Source organism: Budorcas taxicolor, chromosome 2 (assembly GCF_023091745.1).
Source record: "Budorcas taxicolor isolate Tak-1 chromosome 2, Takin1.1, whole genome shotgun sequence".
Lineage (NCBI taxonomy): Eukaryota > Metazoa > Chordata > Mammalia > Artiodactyla > Bovidae > Budorcas > Budorcas taxicolor.
This window is the reverse complement of record NC_068911.1, coordinates 92,459,725-92,477,920: the sequence shown is the minus strand read 5'-3', so window position 1 is coordinate 92,477,920 and position 18,196 is coordinate 92,459,725. Positions and strand designations below refer to the sequence as shown.

Sequence of the window (18,196 nt, the reverse complement as noted above, 5' to 3'; positions counted from 1 at the left end):
AAAGTCAAAACCTGTATATGACAACGCTTTTTGTATGTCTGAGTTCAAAGCTATTCCAGATGCCTTAGACAGCCAAATGTCTGATCTCCAGATAACTGAGGCATTTCCATACGTTGATAATATTCTGTTTTAGAGCATTCTGCTGCAAGGGACTAGTGCCTACATACCCAGGGGATGACCTGGTCTACACAGGCTTCATAGGCTATGGCAAGACCAGTCTGCTATCCAAGCTCTGCAGTGAAAGCCCTGATGGCATTGTGTTCACCACAGGTCTTAAAAGCAGTGCCATTTCCAAATGCCATCTTGAACGTCAAAGAACTTGGAGGAGAGAGTGGCCAAGATGGCAGAGTACAAAGATCCTGAGCTTACTTCCTCTCATGAGAACACCAAAATCACACTAACTGCAGGAACAATCATATATGAAAAAGATTGGAACCTGCCAAAAAAGACCTTCTACAACTAAAGACATAAAGAAGGAGCCACAAGATGGGTAGAAAGGCAGACTTGTGATATAATCAAATCACATTTCCCCCAGGTAGGTGACCCACAAAATGGAGAATAATTATATTGCACAGGTTCTACCATAGGCATGAGAGTTGAGTTCCATGTCCGCTCCCAAGCCCAGGGGTCCAGCACCAGGAAGATGAGCCTGGAGAGCATTTGGCTTTGAAGGCAAGCAGGTTTAATTGCACAAGCTCCACAGGGCTGGGAGAAATTCTTGAAAGGTGAATACAAAAAACCATGCGCACTGGGATCCAGCACAAAAACAGTAACTTGACAAAGCCAGGGTCAGACCTACTTAATGATCTCAGAGTCTCCTCCAGAGACAGCCAGAGGCTGCAGCTCACCCTGGGGACATAAGACACTGGTAACTGACATATTTGGGAACATTTAACTACATGTACCCTAATGTTCATTGCAGCACTATTTACAATAGCCAGGACATGGAAGTAACTTAGATGTCCATCAACAGAATAGATAAGGAAGTTGTGGTACATATACAAAATGGAATATTACTCAGCTAAGAAAAGAAATGCATTTGAGTCAGTTCTAATGAGGTGAATGAACATAGACCCTATTATACAAAGTGAAGTAAGTCAGAAAGACAATGTCATGTATTAATGCATATATACGGAATCTACAAAGATAGCATTGATAATCCTACTTGCAGGGCGTCAAAGGACACACAGACATTTTGGACACAGTGGGGGAATGAGTGAGTGGGATGATTTGAGAGAATAACATTGAAACATATACATATGTAAAACAGATAGCTAATGGAAGTTCAGTGTATGATGCTGGGATCACAAAACCAATGCTCTGTGACAAGATAGAGGGGTGGGATGGAAAAGGAGGTAGGAGGGGGTTTCAAGAGGGTGAGGACATATATAAACCTAATGGTGATTCATGTTGACATATGACAAACACCATCACAATGATGTAAAGTAATTTTTTATCCTCTAATTTTAAAAAATAAATAAAAATGAAAACTAAAAGCTAGTTCTTTGAGAAGATAAAATAAACTTTTAGCCAGACTCATCAAGAAAAAGCAGACCCAAATTAATAAAGTCAGGAACGAAAACAGACAAGTTACAACCGACACAACAAAAATATAAAAGATCATAAGAGACTACTACTACAACCAATTTTACGCCACTAAAATGGAAACAATTCCATTTCCCATCACATCAAAAACAATAAAATACCTGGGAATAAACCTAACTAAAGAGGCAAAAGACTTGTACTACAAAAACTATAAGACTGAAGAAATAAACTGAAGATGACCCATAAAGATGGAAAGATCTAACATGTTCTTGAATTGGAAGAATCAATACTGTTAAAATGACCATACTACCCAAGGCATTTTACAGATTCAGTTCAATCCCTATTAAATTACCAATGGTATTTTTCACAGAACTAGAATAAACAATTTTAAGCATCGCATGGAAACATAAAAGACCCTAAAGAGCAAAAACAATCTTAAGAAAGAATACTTAGAGGAATCATGCTCCTTGACTACAGACTATGTTACAAAAATACAGCAGTGAAAACAGTACTGTACTAGCACAAACAGAGACACACAGGTAAATGGAGCAGGATAGAAAGTCCAGAAATAAATGCCCACACCTCTGGGCATTAGCCTGATTAATTAATCTATGACAAAGGAGGCAAGAATATATACTGGAGAAAGTCTCTTCAGCAATTGGAAGTGGGAAAGCTAGACAGCTACATGCAGAAGAATTAAATTAGAACATTCTCTAAAATCATATACAAAATAAGTTCAAAATGGGTTAAAGAGGAAAACATAGGCAGAACACTCTGACATAAAATTAGCAACAATATTTTTTGGATCTCCTAGAGTAATGGACTTCCCTGGTGGCTCAGATGGTAAAGCATCTGCCTACAATGTGGGAGACCCAGGTTCGCTCCCTGGGTTGGGACGATCCCCTGGAGAAGGAAACGGCAACCCACTCCAGTATTCTTGCCTGGAAAATCCCATGGGCAGAGGAGCCTGGTAGGCTACAGTCCATGGGGTCTAGAAGAGACACAAACACAACTGAGGGACTTCACTTTCACTTTTAGAGCAATGGAAATAAGAGCAAAAAAAAAAAAAAAAGCAAATGATACCTAATTAAACTTAAAAGCTTTTGTACATCAAAGGAAGTCATAAACAAAATTAAAGGACAAGCGGACTAGGAAAATATATTTGCAAATGATGGAACTGACAATGGATTAACTTCCAAAATATATAGCACAAAACAAACAAATAAACAAAAACCCAGTTAAAAAATAGGCGAAAGACCTAAAGAGACGTTTCTCCAAAATAGGTACACAGATCTCCAACAGGCACACGAAAAAATGCTCAACCCAGTCAACCGTTAGAGAAATAAAATTCAAAACTACAGTTTATGAGCTATTACTTTATGCAGAGACTTCTGCACAATAAAGGACAGAAACAGTATGGACCTAACAGAAGCAGAAGATATTAAGAAGAGGTGGCAAGAATACACAGAAGAACTATACAAGAAAGATCTTAATGACCCAGATAACTACAATGGTGTGATCACTCACCTAGAGCCAGACATCCTGGAGTGTGAAGTTCAAGTGGCCTTAGGAAGCATAACCATGAACAAAGCTAGTGGAGGTGATGGTTGAGCTATTTCAAATCCTGAAAGATGAGACTGTTAAAGCACTCATTATACCAGCAAATTTGGAAAACTCAGCAGTGGCCACAGGACTGGAAAATGTCAGTTTTCATTCCGATCCCAAAGAAGGGCAATGTTAAAAGAATGTTCAAATTACTGCACAAGTGCACTCATTTCACATGCTAGCAAACTAATGCTAATACTCCTTCAAGCTAGGTTTTAATACTACGTGAATGAGAACTTCCAGATGTACAAGCTGGATTTTGAAAAGGTAGAGGAACCAGAGATCAAAATGCTAACATTCATTGGATCATAGAAAAGTTATAGAATTCCAGAAAAACATCTACTTCTGCTTCATGGACTATGCTAAAGCCTTTGAATGTGTAGATCACAACAAACTGTGGAAAATTCTTCAAGAGATGGGAAAAACAGACCACCTGATCTACCTCCTGAGAAACCTGCATGTAGGTCAAACAGCCAACAAGTAGAACCAGATACGGAATAACAGACTGGTTCCAAACTGAGAAAGAAGTATGTCCCAGCTTTACACTGTCACTCTGCTTATTTAACTTCTATGCAGAGTACATCATGTGAAATGCCAGGCTGGATGTAGCACAAGCTGGAATCAAGACTGTGGGGAGAAATATCAGTAACCTCAGATATGCAGATGACACCATCTTTATGACAGAAAGTGAAGGGGAATTAAAGAGCCTCTTGATGAAGGTGAAAGAGGAGAGTGAAAAAGCTGGCTTAAAACTCAACATTCAAAAAATGAGATCATGGCATCAGGTCCCATCACTTCATGGCAAATAAACGGAGACACAATGGAAACAGTGAAGGATTTTATTTTCTTGGGCTCCAAAATCACTGAGGATGGTGAGTGCAGCCATGAAATTAAAAGACACTTGCTCCTTGGAAGAAAGGCAATGACAAACCTAGACAGCATATTAAAAAGCAGAGACATGACTTTCCAGACAAACGGCCATACCGTCAAAGCTATAGTTTTTCCAGTAGTCATGTACAGATGTGAGAGCTGGACAATAAAAAAGGTGGAACACGGAAGAACTGATGCCCTCGAACTGTGGTGCTGGAGAAGACTCCCTTGAACAGCAAAGAGGTCAAACCAATCAATCCTGAAGAAAATCAACCCTTATTATTCACTGGAAGAACTGATCCTGAAGCTCCAATATCTGGCCACCTGATGCAAACAGCTGACTCACTGGAAAAGACCCTGATGCTGGGAAAGATTGAAGGGAGGAGGAGAAGAAGACAACAGAGATGAGATGATGAAGAATGGCATCACCAACTCAATGGACATGAGTTCGGGAGATGGTGAAGGACTTGGAATCCTGGCATGCTGCAGTCCATGGGGTTGCAGAGTTAGACACACCTGAGTGACAGAAAACGAGTTATCACCTCACATAGGTCAGAATGGCTATCAACAACAGTTTACAAGCAATAAATGTTGGAAATGGTGTGTAGAAAAGGGAATCCCCTTACATTGTTTGTGGGAATGTAAGTTCCACAGCCAGCATGGAGAACAGTATGTAGAGTCCTTAAAAAAGGAAAAATAAAGTTACTATGTGATCCAGAGATGTGACTCCTGTGTTCATTTATCACTGGGGATCAAAACGACAATCTATACCTGTAAGAATGATTAAATCCAGAACTTCCCATTGGTGAAGTGGATAAAAATCTGCCTGCTAATGTTGAGGACACTGATTCCCGGTCTGGGAAAATTCCACGTCTTGGAGCAACTAGGCTTGTGGCCCACAACTACTGAGCCTGTGTACTGCAACTACTAAAGCTCAAGTACCCTCGAGTCCACACGCCTAGAGCCTGTGATGCACAACAATAGAAGCCACTGCAATGAGAAGTTCATACACCACCATGAAAAGTAGTACCTGCATGCCACAATTAGAGAAAGCACAGCCAATAAACAAATTAAGTGACTAAATCCAAAACAATGGATTGTTTGGATCAAATGCTAGGATGCTGCTGCTGCTAAGTCGCTTCAGTCATGTCCAACTCTGTGTGACCCCATAGATGGCAGCCCATCAGGCTCCGTCATCCCTGGGATTCTCCAGGCAAGAACACTGGAGAGGGTTGCCATTTCCTTCTCCAATGCGTGAAAGTGAAGTCGCTCAGTTGTGTCCGACTCTTAGCGACCCCATGGTCTGCAGCCTACCAGGCTCCTCCACCCATGGGATTTTCCAGGCAAGAGTACTGGAGTGGCGGTGCCATTGCCTTCTCCAATGCTAGGATGACATGAAGTAATTAGAATTCTGATTTACTGCTGACTGGAGTGCAAAATGGTACGTACACTCACTTTGGTAGGCAGTTCGGAAGTTTCTTACAAAACTAAATGTACTTATCACATAATCTAACAATCAGGAACGTTGTTATTTTACCCAGGTGAATTAAAAACTTTTGTCCACACAAAGACTTGCATCTGAATGTTTATGACAACTTCTGTCATAAATGCCAAAATCTGGAAGACCAAGATGTCCTTCAGTGGGTATATGGATAAACAAACTGTGATACATTCATCAGATGAAATATTCAGTGCTAAAATGAACTGAGCTATCAAGTCATGAAAAGAAATGGAAAAGACTTGGGAGGCATATTGCCAAGGGAAAAAGCCAATCTGAAAAAGGTAGACACTGTATGATTCCAACTATATGACAATTTTGAAAAAGCAAAACTAGGGAGATCATGAAAAAATCATTAGTTGCCAAGAGTTCAAGGCATGAATGGGAGAACAGAACACAAGGGACTTTTAGAGAAGTTAAACTATTCTGTATGATACCGTCAGGGCAGATATATGTCATTACACATTTGTCAGAACCCATAATGTTAAATTCAAGGAGGGAACCTTAATGTGAGCTATAAACTTTGATTAATAATTATATATCAATAGTGGTTCATCAATTGCAACAAATGTACCACACTAAGGTAAGATATTAATAATAAAGGAAACTAGGTTATAGTAAGATGAGCTGGGTGAATGTGGCTATATAGCAATTCACTGTACTGTATACCCAATTTTTCTGGAAAACAAATCAAAACCCCCATATTCGTTAAAAAATTTAAAAGAAAGAAAAAAAGGCACACTCAAAGTCAAAATCTGTGAAAATATCAGGTGGGAATAAAATCTTATAAAAGATTTGTGAAAATGAAATGTAAGAACAAAGGCAGTCTAAGTCAGTAAGACAGATAATCTATAAAATGAAGAAAAAAAAAATGTACAGGCAAAATCTGCTTTAGCAGATTGTTACCCTACAGGAATATCTGCAAAACAATGAAAGCTAATTCAAGGGAAATGCTAGCTACTCTAAAGCTACTTTAAGATTAATTCATCTGTTTGTTGTTGTTTTTAAAAATCAGATGCTGGAAGAGCATTTACATAGGAAAGCGAAATTTTTTAATATTTTATTTTAAAGAGAAGTAACACTGATCAGGGCATTATACAGGAACACAGCTCCCAGAGGCTGGCAGATTTCTGTAATATAAAGCAAATAAGTATCATAATATTTTATACAAGTATGTAATACAATGGAAAGATGCTAGCTAAATATTATTTCTTTTAAAAGTATACAACAAAACTCTATAATCCAGTTTTGTTAATAAATGTACAGAAATAGGCAAAAAAATACTGAAATAACATATATCAACATCTTAACAGAATTATTTATGAGTGTAGAGATTATAGGTGAATTTCAGTTTTTACTTTTACACTGAATTTATATTAATTGTGGGGAACTTAAAAAATAATCATGTTGCATACTTAATGTATCTTATGATTTGAGAATACAAAGTAATCAGTAGTAACTATAACAACAAAATTTTAACTTTTAAAAAGTTATGTCACAGATAATTATTTCAACATAATTTTTTAAATACATTATGCCATCAGACATTGCATCAAAGTGCTGCTATAACACAGCTGGACATAATACAAACCAACAGGTTTTAGAGAAAATATTTTAGGTATTTATTCATTATAAAGTAAGTTGATGTAGATATATATGGAACTATTAGGAGAAGTGATTATTTTAAAAGAGCAGTATAAGTTGACATTTCTGGGTCATCCATATAAAAAGTGTTTATTTTTATACACTGTGGAAAGATTAAGGAAAACTGAAAACGTGCATGAGTGTGTCCAAAGAAAACTAACACACTTAGAATTTTAATCTTGTCAAATCTGACTTCCATCTTCTACTTCATTACACAAAACGTCACAGTAATCTCAATTCCATTATTAATCAAAGCAGCAGTATAAAATACAAAAAACAAAGACTTTATTGGAGGTGAAGAGAAAGAAAGAGAACTATGTGAGATTAAGGGGAAAATATTAGAAAAAATTAGCAATCTCAACACATGCTTGTGTGAAGATAACTATCTAAGCCACACTAGGAGTGAAAAGGGGGAAACAAATTGAAGTAGTAAAAAAATGAGGAACGTGAGAGTGAAAGTGTTAGTTGCTTACTCATGTCTGACTCTTTGCTATCCCATGGACTGTAGTCCTTCAGGTTCCTCTGCCCATGGAATTCTCCAGGCAAGAACATTGGAGTGGGTAGCCATTCACTTCTTCAGGGGATCTTCCCAATCTAGGGATTGAACCTGGGTCTCCTGTACTGTAGGCAGATTCTTTACCAACTTTATATTCTTTACCAGGGAAGCCAACTATCTATACCAAGTTTCATCCACCTCCTAGTTGATAATGTTCAACTCATATCTTATTTTCCCAGAAAGCATTAGTACAATGTACAAGGCTATCTAGACTCATCAGCCAATCCTGTTCAAATAAGATAAACACATAACATAGCCAGTATTTTAGTTTGGGTTAAAATTCATTGACAAAACCATCTCCAAAAGGCCTGCAGTACTAAAATGATCAAAATTAAGCAGAATCCCTTACTCCACTCCATCAGAAGACAAGTGGTTCCAGAGAGGATAATACAGAAAGATCCTACAAGAAGAGACAGCAAGCACAGTAGAGGGTGAGAGTATCAAAGAATTAAAAAAAAAAAAAAGAATGCTGAGATTCCTGAACTCTGTTTTCACCTGGTTCTCAGAGCACTGGAAATCAGGCTTATACCTTGATACCGTATACCAGGAGCAAGAGGCAATACTGACCTTTAGAACTGGGTAATTTCTCCGTTGTGAGTGGCTTCCCTATGCAGTGTAGGATGTTCAACAGCACCTGCAGCATCTATCCAGTGGTTTTCTGTAGCAACCCATTTCTGATAACCAAATGTGTCTCTGAGACACTGACAAATGTCTTGGGGAGATCATATTGAAACAGCTAAGAACCACTGACTCTAAGGCAGAAAATTAGACAATCCTTCTTGTTGGACTCTTACTAGCCCAAGAGAAAAAAAACTTCCAAATACCTAAAGGAACTTTAAGGAAATTGATATTTGGGTTTCCCAGCCAAATTTTTCCACAGTGAGAACCATCAACAGCTAGCAAACCTTAGCTAAGTTAAGAGAGGCATGAAATAAGTTTCCAACGTTCCTTACAAAAATTTGAATACAATCAAGGATCACAACAGAGCCAAGGAAAGCCCCTAAAGTGAGACTAAAATACATCAACACAAAGAATAACTTAGAAAACACAGAGTGCGCAGGGAGAATAAACCTCAAAACAAAACTTTAAATCCATAAAGAGAAAAAATACTAGAAATGCCGTGGGGGGGGGAAAAATACCAAGATCAAAAAATGGTACTGAAAATAAAAAAAAAAACAATAGGAGAAATGAAAGTCCCAAGGTTTGAAAAATCAAGTACATTTCCCAGAAAGTGTAAAGCAAAAAACTGGAAAAATATGAAAAATGGGAGAAAGGAAATAGGTCCAACAGTATAATGTCTAATTGCAGGTACAAGAAACACTGAGGTAGGGAAATTACAGAAAATGAATCACGAACTTTAGAGCTGAGGGATACAGGTTGCTAGGCTGAAAGAACTCATGAAATGTATATAAATTTCTATGGACTCATGAATTATCTCACATTACTGTGATGTTTCAGAACACTGTATAAAACAAAGATAAGAATCTATAAGCTTCAAACAAAAAGGTTGCAGAAGCTTCCATAGGGGAGAAGAAAGTGAAATGCAGCATTAAAAACAAGAAAGGAGTCAAATTTTTATTAAAGACTAAGAATTTCTCCTCAAATCTGAAGAGAAACATTACCAATTTAGAATTCTACACCCAGTCAAACTAACAGAGTACAGTAAAGACAGTTTCAGGAACATAAGGCCTCACAACATTCAACTCTCAAATAGCCAATAAATTTTTGGAAAACTGCTCAACCCCATTAACAATCAGGAACTGCAAATTAAAATAATAACATAAAGCTAGCTTCATCAGATTGGCAAAAACAAAAACTACCAACTGTTTTCAAAACTGTAGAAAAAAGGATCTATCATACATTGTTGGGGGGAGTATAAATTGATATATTCACTTTAAAAAGTTTGGCATAGTCTACATTCTGCAGAAATGCATGCTACGTATATAAAATGCATGCTTAAGATTACAGAGTTGTACTATTTCTAAGTGCTAAAAACTAGCCACAATCCAAATGTCCATAATACTAGACTAGTTAAATTAATTGTGTACATTCACAAAATGACTTACTACACTATACTTACTTATAAACATTACTACCAGCAATGAAAATACATGAACTAGACTTAACAGGACTGACTGAAAATGATACATAACATGTAATTCAGTTACATACAGGATATTTTTTTTTTAAAAAAGGTAAAACCAATCTATATTGTTTAGGAATGCTGACAAAGGTGGTTAAAAAATACTTGAAATAAAAGTGAAGGGGACAGCAATGTTCTAATTCTTCATTTTGATACAGAATACTGTGTTCACAATTATTCATTATACTGTATATCTGTGGCTTGTGCATTTTTCCACATTCTGTTTACTAATCATTAGAACTAATCATTATATTTTATAACTATGATTTGCACACTCTTTTGCACATTTAGTGTTTTGACGCAAAAAAACGATTTAAAGTTTATCTATGGCACTTTTATGGCTCTGCTATAATTTTTTTGTTCTAAAGTGTCATATATTTGGTTTCAATAGAAACAAAACTTTAAGGCACCAGAGTCCAGTTTTTATTCCATTTGACAGGATTATTGCACACACGGAAAGTGGTAAAAGCACTAGTCAGTGGTGCATAAACAAAATTCAGTGTCAAAACATACAAGACGACTAAGCAGTAACTTTACCTGATAGCATACCCTAAAAGAAATCACTACAGAATTAAGTAATACAAACACAATAAACATGAGGAATTTCAGAGTCTTGGGTTTAAAAAAAACGTTTACAAAAAATCATAACTGAAAGACTGAAATGGTTTTATTTATGATTTTATGGACAGAATGTGAGAAAGAAACTATGCTATTTTACTTAAAACAATTATTAATGAAAACTCGTCTTTTTTAAACACTCTGAATTAACATGAGAGAACTATTACTTCCAGCAAAAACAGTATCATTTGAGAAACCAACGGCTCTAAATCTGAGGCTAGTAACCAAAGAAACTAAAAACATCCTTTTAAAAATCTCGCATCTACACTAAAGGGAAACGTTTGATGATGTCCACTTCTCTATCAACGATTACTAAGACAATATCAAGAATTACACAATTCCATACCCCCCTTCTGAGAAATGCTACAAGCATTTTGTTGCGGAAACCACGCGAGACACGGAGGGAAATTCTACTTAAGAACCAACTGCCTGCTTGCTCCCTCCTCAAAGCCACTCCAGAATTTCTGTGAGGTTAACGAAATAAGGACTGATGGTAGTAACACCCAATATAAACAATACATCCAATGACAGAAGTTGCCAAAATTCACACAGCTTGTTTCTCTCCCTGGACAGGTGCCCCACCGTGAGGTGAAGAAGCAGTTAACAGAGTCATCTGCTGAGGGTTCTGAGATCCCATTTCTCTCTTACACCTGGACCATCACATTTCTCACCATCACCGAGTGTAGTCACCACATGCCACAGATTTAGGTTCATGAGCTCATCTACGCTCCCTACGCTCGTCCAGGATTCGCCGCCGGCTGGCTCAGAGGGAAGCCACGAGACGGAAGGAGCCCGCCTAGATTCTGGCCTGTCTGGCCTAGACAAGCCTGCCCCCCTTCCCGCATTCCCAGTCTCTAAAGCGTTCCGTCCTCTCCTTTTCGATTCGCCTTTCGCCACAGGCGCCCAAGGCTTACGTTTTGAGGCTAGTCCACTCCAGGTTACCTCTCACGGAAAAGTTATCTCTTACCAGGGCAGAGCCGGATTCCGGAGACGGTGGGAACCGCTTCACAGGTTCCTCTCGCAGCGTTCTCGGCTCTGCTTCACCCGCAGCTGCCAACGAATTCACCGACTCCCGGCATGCCCCGCGCAGGCACCGCCTCCCCACCCCGCCCCTCTCCCGCCCAAACACGTGACCTCCTTTAGCCTCCGTCCACGCCCACTTCCGTTCCTCCACTTTCCCTTAGGAGGGAGGAGGAGACTGGGGGTGTTAAAGAGTAGCGACTTCCTCCTACTCTCCGCCCCCGCCTCTCTACCCCCTGCTACAATGTCTTCCGGGTCGCGATCGCCTCGGAGCCTTCTGGGAAACCATCTCATTTCCTCCCCTCCCCCTCCTCCTGCCTTCAACCAACCAGCCTCCCGTCAGAGAGGGACATGCGCAGTGAGTGCCTCCCGTCTCTTCTACCCGAACCCCCCTCCCCCCCCAGCAGAGAGACCCCAGCAGCAGCAGCAGCTGATGATGAAGAGAGAGGCAGTGGCAGAGGGGGGGCACCTTTTATTTCTATTTTTAAAGGGACAGGACACTAATTTTATCCCACTTCAACCTTGAATTGAGGGGGGTGGGGGGAAGGCGGCTGAGTTCCTTCCCCCACCCTCCAGCCCTGAGACCTGAGAGGGGGATTGAGCCTGAGAGAGAAGGAGAAGGAGTTTCTTCTTCTTCGAAAACCCCCATCCACGACTCCTACCCCCTCACCCCTCCGCTAGCCTCTCTCCCGAGCCCCCTCCATCCTCCTCCTCTTTGGCCGTGAGAGGAGAGAAAGAGACCAAAAGCCTTTTAGCAACACAGACCCTTCTCTGCTGTTGCTGCTGCTGCTGCTACTGCTGCTGCTGCTTGGCCCTGGCTGGAGACATCTCACTACACCCAGGAGCAGCCACTTCCCCAGCTCTCCTCCTCCTTCGCCTCCTCCTCCTCCTCCACTCCCCCCCCCCCTTTATTACCCTTTGTGTCATCCTCCACAGCTCCAGGGAAGGCACTCAAAAGTGGGGGGCAGAAAAGGTAAGTGTGTCTGTGGGGGCTTCATTGCCTTCCTCTGGCTCTGACTTTAACTCCGGGGCAACAGTAGCACCAAACCACATACGCAGTGGAGCTCCGGGGTGAGGAGGGGGTGGTGCTGGGGGGGGTGGTGAAGGAGGGGTTGGAGTGGGGAGGGGTGTGTGAGGTGGGTGCCCATCCTGTCAGAGGAGGAAGGGCACTTTTTATTTTTATTTGCTGTTGTCAAAAGTGGTTTCTCTCCTCCAGCTAACATCTGATTGTGTCTTGCTCCAGTGGGGGAGAATACAAAAACAACCCCCTCCTTCCTCCAATGAGGCGCCAGGGAAAGAGACAGAAAGAGGCACACTTTCTAGATGTCACTTTAAAAAAATCATTTGGAGAGCTTTTTTCCTTTTTCCCTAGGAAAAGCTCCACTGCATTTGTTTCTGAGTGGGAAAATGTCGGGATCTGGATTGTATCGGAACTGCTTATCCATTTGTAGACCTGAGTGTTTTCCCCTTTTTGGTTCTGTATGTGATTTGGATATTGACTTCAGTGTTGGAACAGACTTGATTGGTTTTTGCTTCCTGGGTTTAATTTTCCTTTTTTTTGTTTTGTCTGACTTGCATAGAAAATTTGAAAATTTGGGTTGATAGAGGCCTTTTGGTTAGGTTTTGACTTGTATTACTGCTTTTTTTGTTTAATGTTTGTTTCATATATCAGCATATTAAAGTTAAAAGGTTAAAATGCTTTAAGTTAAATATCACTGGTATTGTTTCTCCCTGTATATGTTCGTGTTTATTTTACATAAGATGAGAATATTATCTATTTTATAATTAATCTGAGTATTTTTCTAATCTTTGTAACTTGTCTGAACAAGTAATCCCCATTGAAAACTTTTATGTTGTTCTGACTTTATGGAAGGCCAAACCTCTCCATCAATAGTTTGCTGGATTGGTACCACTTGCAGTTTTAACTGAATTATTTATTTACTGTTGTAAATTGAGATGAGTTTTTCATCTCTGGGGGGTACTGAACCAGATTGCTCACTATATGTGAAAGGATACAAATTCCTAAAATGTTTTCATAAGTCAAGGAAATCATGATGGTATAGTTAGTACATGCATTGTAGTGAGATATAAATTGAAAGATAAATCAGATTTAGGTTTATAAAGGAACAGTCTTGATAAAAATAACTTTTTCATTTTTACATGGTATGTTCTCAGTGAATGGTTTTCAAATTCAGTACTGTATTTGATTTCAGAAATGCTAGAAAGTATGTTTCTGATGTAGGCCTTTTACTAGAGCTTACATTAGAAAGTGGTATTTTGTTTCATATGTACATTTCTTTATCCTTTCCTTAAAGATGGATGCACACATTCACACACACACAATCTCTCTCTCTCTCTCACAGGCACACACATACACACCCTTTTCTTATAACTGCATTGGTATCTCTGATCCCATAATTTATGTCAGCAAAAAATATTCTCCTGTAAAGTAGCAATTTTGTGATCAGACTGGCAATGTGAAAACAGCAATTTGATCAACTAGAAAGGATTGAAGAAAAATAAATCTAGAAGGATATTTGACACAAATATTAGAAAGACATGATAATACTTTTAATTTTTTAATTTTCTTGATGGTAAAGCGAAAACAATATATTTACACTTTAGAGACAGGAAAGCGTTGCATATGTAGAAGCTTGTTCTGTAAAATTTTAATTACCAACTGTGTGCAAAAGTAGACATTTACACAGGGGAAGAAAAAGCTGTGTAGCAATAAACAACATGGTCCTATTTCTCTCCTTTCTGTTGTGAATTTAAACAATTTCTTACCTTTCTCTGAAGTGTAATTGGTGCACTTTGGCAGAAATCTGTGCCAAGTTCAAGTTTGTCTCCCAATAATAGTATTTCAGATCCACCTAGGATTTCTTGTCCTCACCTTAATACCTCAGCAACCTTAACATAAAAGACGGAAGTAGAATATAATGAAGAAATAACTTTTAAGTAAAGTGAGTTGAGTAGGTTATTGGGGTGCTAGTTTCCCAGTAGGCAGCTGAGAGAAAATTTATAGCTTGATTATAATACTTTACTTACTTTCTGTTTTTATTTAAAAATATTTCTTATTCCACCACCCTCAGGGTAACCCTATATAGTTTAAAGATTCTAGACTGCCTCTAAGTTGAAAAATAACTTACCTTTAAAAAAGCTGTTTATTTTTTTATGGCTTGTTTTTTATGTATTAAGATATATTTTAGAGTTGTAAGTTTCATGGAGGTGGTATCTTGGAGGTCATTTTATCCAACGCTTCATTTTCCATATTGTGGGAGTTCAGAGAGTTGCAGAAGCTTATGCAGAGTTCCAAGGCCTGAAAGTAAACAGCACATGAACCAGAGAACTCTGGTCTCTTGACATTCGCTAAGCTACACTATCTCATTTTCTTTTATCAGGAATAAAACTGTTGTGCACATGACACTTAAGGTGTTTATATGGGGTCATATTCTAATAATATTAAAATAAATGGCGATAAAACTGTAATTTTGTCCATTTACAATTCAGTAATTTGTTGTTGATTTTTTTTTTAAGGGGGTACTGATTCCTCTCATTGTGGATTGTGACTGTTTTGAGAATTATTTCAGCTTTCCCTAATGGTTATTTCCCCCCCTGCACTTCTAGTTAACCAGTGAATATACTTCTTACTCCTGTATTAAGCTATATATATATATATATATATATATATATATATATATGAAAAATGCGTATTGTATTATAAATGCTTTTTTATGAAACTTGCTCTATGAACTACTTAAGTAAGACTAAATTTTTTTTTCTTGTTAGCATTTATATCCCCCACAGCACAGTTTTCAGTACACAGTAGGCCCTAATGGTTGTTTGTCATATTTGATATTATAGTTAGACATATTTGAATTTCTTGACTCTTAGATGTAGAATTTCTTCATTTTCTTCCTTTTTCCTTTCCTTCCTGCTACAGTGTATTCACTACCATGATTTTTTTTCTTTATGTTTACTATGGTTCTCACTTTTTCTAGTGGCCAAATTAAATCCTGTTAACAAATAGTACTCATAAGAAGTAAAAACATATTTTGTACAGGATGCGATTTGACAAAAATGATTTATTTTAAATAATGGATTAAAAAATTCCAATTAAGAGTGTACTAGCAAATATTCGGGATATACTTAAATTTCATTTCATTGAGTAACTGGCAGAATAGGTTATTGGAATGATTAGCCTGCATTTACCAGCTCTATAAAGCAACTGTAACATAGGTGACGTGTTTCCCTTTGTTTTTTTCGGTCCTTACCCAGACAATTACCAACTTTCCAGTTTTCTGTGGATATGAAGATTATTCCTAGTCATCAGTGGGACCCCAGGAAGTCAGCCAGAAAGCATATGTGCAACTTATGAACCTTTGCAAACTTGTCTGTATTTTGAATGTATGTGCTAAACAGATTGTACTCACTCATTAAACGTTTATCGAGTATCTAATGTATGTCAGGCACCATGCTAGGCATCTGAGAAACAAGGATGGGTCCCTACAGTTTGTGGAAGGTATCTTAATTGTGTTACACAGGTGTATTGGTCATAAATTATTTAATATTTCTACCTAAATTAATTTTATGAACTAAATGGATAGTGCCCGGTAGAAAAATGGATGTTTAAAAAGGATATTTGCTGTATTTTATTAGAACAAACTAATATAAAGGAAAAAATTTGCACTTAATACTGTATTCTGTAGATTTCTGTATATAATCCAGTAATTTTAGACCATGAAAATAGTGTATATGGCTATCACTTCTGATATTTTATTGCTGTATACTTCTCTTTGAAGGTGACCAACACTGTTCATTTAAGTATGTATTTTTTACTAAATTATCACCCCTCCTAAAAACCCAACTCTCTAATCTTAAACTTTTTTTCCTTCTAAAGTAACTTTCTCTTTACATCTCATATAAGAAGTTATCTTTCATGGTTCATTGGAAGACATTGTACAGATTTAGTTATTTTCTACCATAGTTTAAGCTGACAGTATGATTTAATTAAAATGGAATAATTAATTGGCTTCCCTGGTAGCTCAGATGATAAGAATCTGCCTGCAGTATAGGAGACCAGGGTTCCATCCCTGGCTCTGGAAGATCCCCAGGAGAAGGGAATGGCAACCCACTCTAGTATTCTTGCTTGGAGAATTCCGTGGACAGAGCAGCTACATACAGTCTATGGGGTCACAAAGAGTCGGACATGACTGAACAACTAACATACACATACCGCTTAGGAGTTTTGGAATTTTTAACGTGTACTTCATGTATTTCTCCAATATCCTCATAAGAAACTTCCCCATTCTAGTTTTAAATCAGTTGCAGTTTTTAATCTTTATATGTGACATCGTTTCCAGTGCCTTAGTAAAATGAGTTCTTAGTTGAATGATTTCTTAGAAACAAAAAGTACTATCTTAGTTCTGTCATAGTTTTTAATACATAAATTTAAAAGCATGTTAGAGATTTCCTGAATTTGCTTTGCTCTTATATACCTTTTAGAATAATACTTTTTCACTGGTTAAAAAAAAGGAGGGGATCCCCTACTGGGTACAGTATTTTGTGAAGGTAAATAGATTTCTGAGGGTCAGTCAATTCTGATCTCTTTGACATTCATTCTTAATTTTCTGTGTTAGTAATAATTATATTACTTACCATTCATTTTAACTGACTAGCTCTGTGATAAATATTATCAATCTCAGTCAGTCCTTAAAGTAGTCCTAAAAACATTGTAACATTGTCTCCATGTTATAAATGAGGAAACCTATTAGAATAAAACAAAACAAAAAAAAACCTATTGGCAGCAAAATATTCCATCATGGTAAATTCATGACACTTTCTAATTAAAGACAGTAAAGAATTTTTATCAGTCAGTAAGTACTCTGATAAACATTAGTAAAATTGTGGCCCCAGTAGCTTATTGATAGGGTACTGGAAATTTTCTCAAAATTTATAAGGACAGAAAAACAGACCAGTGTACAACTTGGAAATAAAATATACGTAAAATCAGTCTTCTCATCATACAGCAAAAATGACACTTAGACCTTCTAGATATTAAACTTACTTTGTCTTGCATAGAATTAAATTTAACATTTTGTTTCATGAAGTTTGAAGGTTTCAACAATTTGTGATCCACTGAATATTTACTATAAAAATTTTTGTAAAACTGTTGATAATGGAAAACCTATAAACAAAACAGAGTTTATATTGCCTAATGTTTTGGTATGTATATATGCGTACTTTCTGTACCCTCTATCTTACAATATTTTCCATAATTACTACATGATGAATATAGGATGAAGTTTAACGTACTCTTTTCAGTATTGCTTAAAGTCAAATTTTTTTGGTATAAGAATGTACAACTTGGATTCTCTAGATGCCGAAATTATTAGGTAGTTGTTCTTTAAAGCAGCTACTGAATTAAGATCCAGCTAGCAAAGTTGATTTTTATATCCTTTACTTTTAGGAGAAAAAAATAATTTTAAAAAATTCTATTTTATTAATCAAGTAACTTTCATATCCATCCTAAGTAATGCAATTCATTCTGTATGCTTGCTCTGTTATCCTATAAATATTATACCAATGCATATGACCAGTAGAGTTTGGAAATATTTTTAAATGCTATAGAACTATTCTATGTCATCTGTTATTCTTTAGAAAAGAAGCTTTATAATAAATGCGATTTATTGCTTTT

The 18,196-nt window shown here is 37.5% G+C and overlaps 1 protein-coding gene across 1 annotated transcript in view; it reads right to left on the bottom strand.

Moving 5' to 3' along the window:
* Positions 1–11,574, bottom strand: part of ORC4 (origin recognition complex subunit 4) — a 91,115-nt gene extending 79,541 nt beyond the window's left edge. Inside the window, exon 1 of the mRNA XM_052662044.1 lies at positions 11,447–11,574. The gene's annotated coding sequence lies outside the window, so the exon portion shown is untranslated. The remainder of the gene's footprint in view (positions 1–11,446) is intronic.
* Between the last annotated feature and the right edge of the window lie 6,622 nt (positions 11,575–18,196).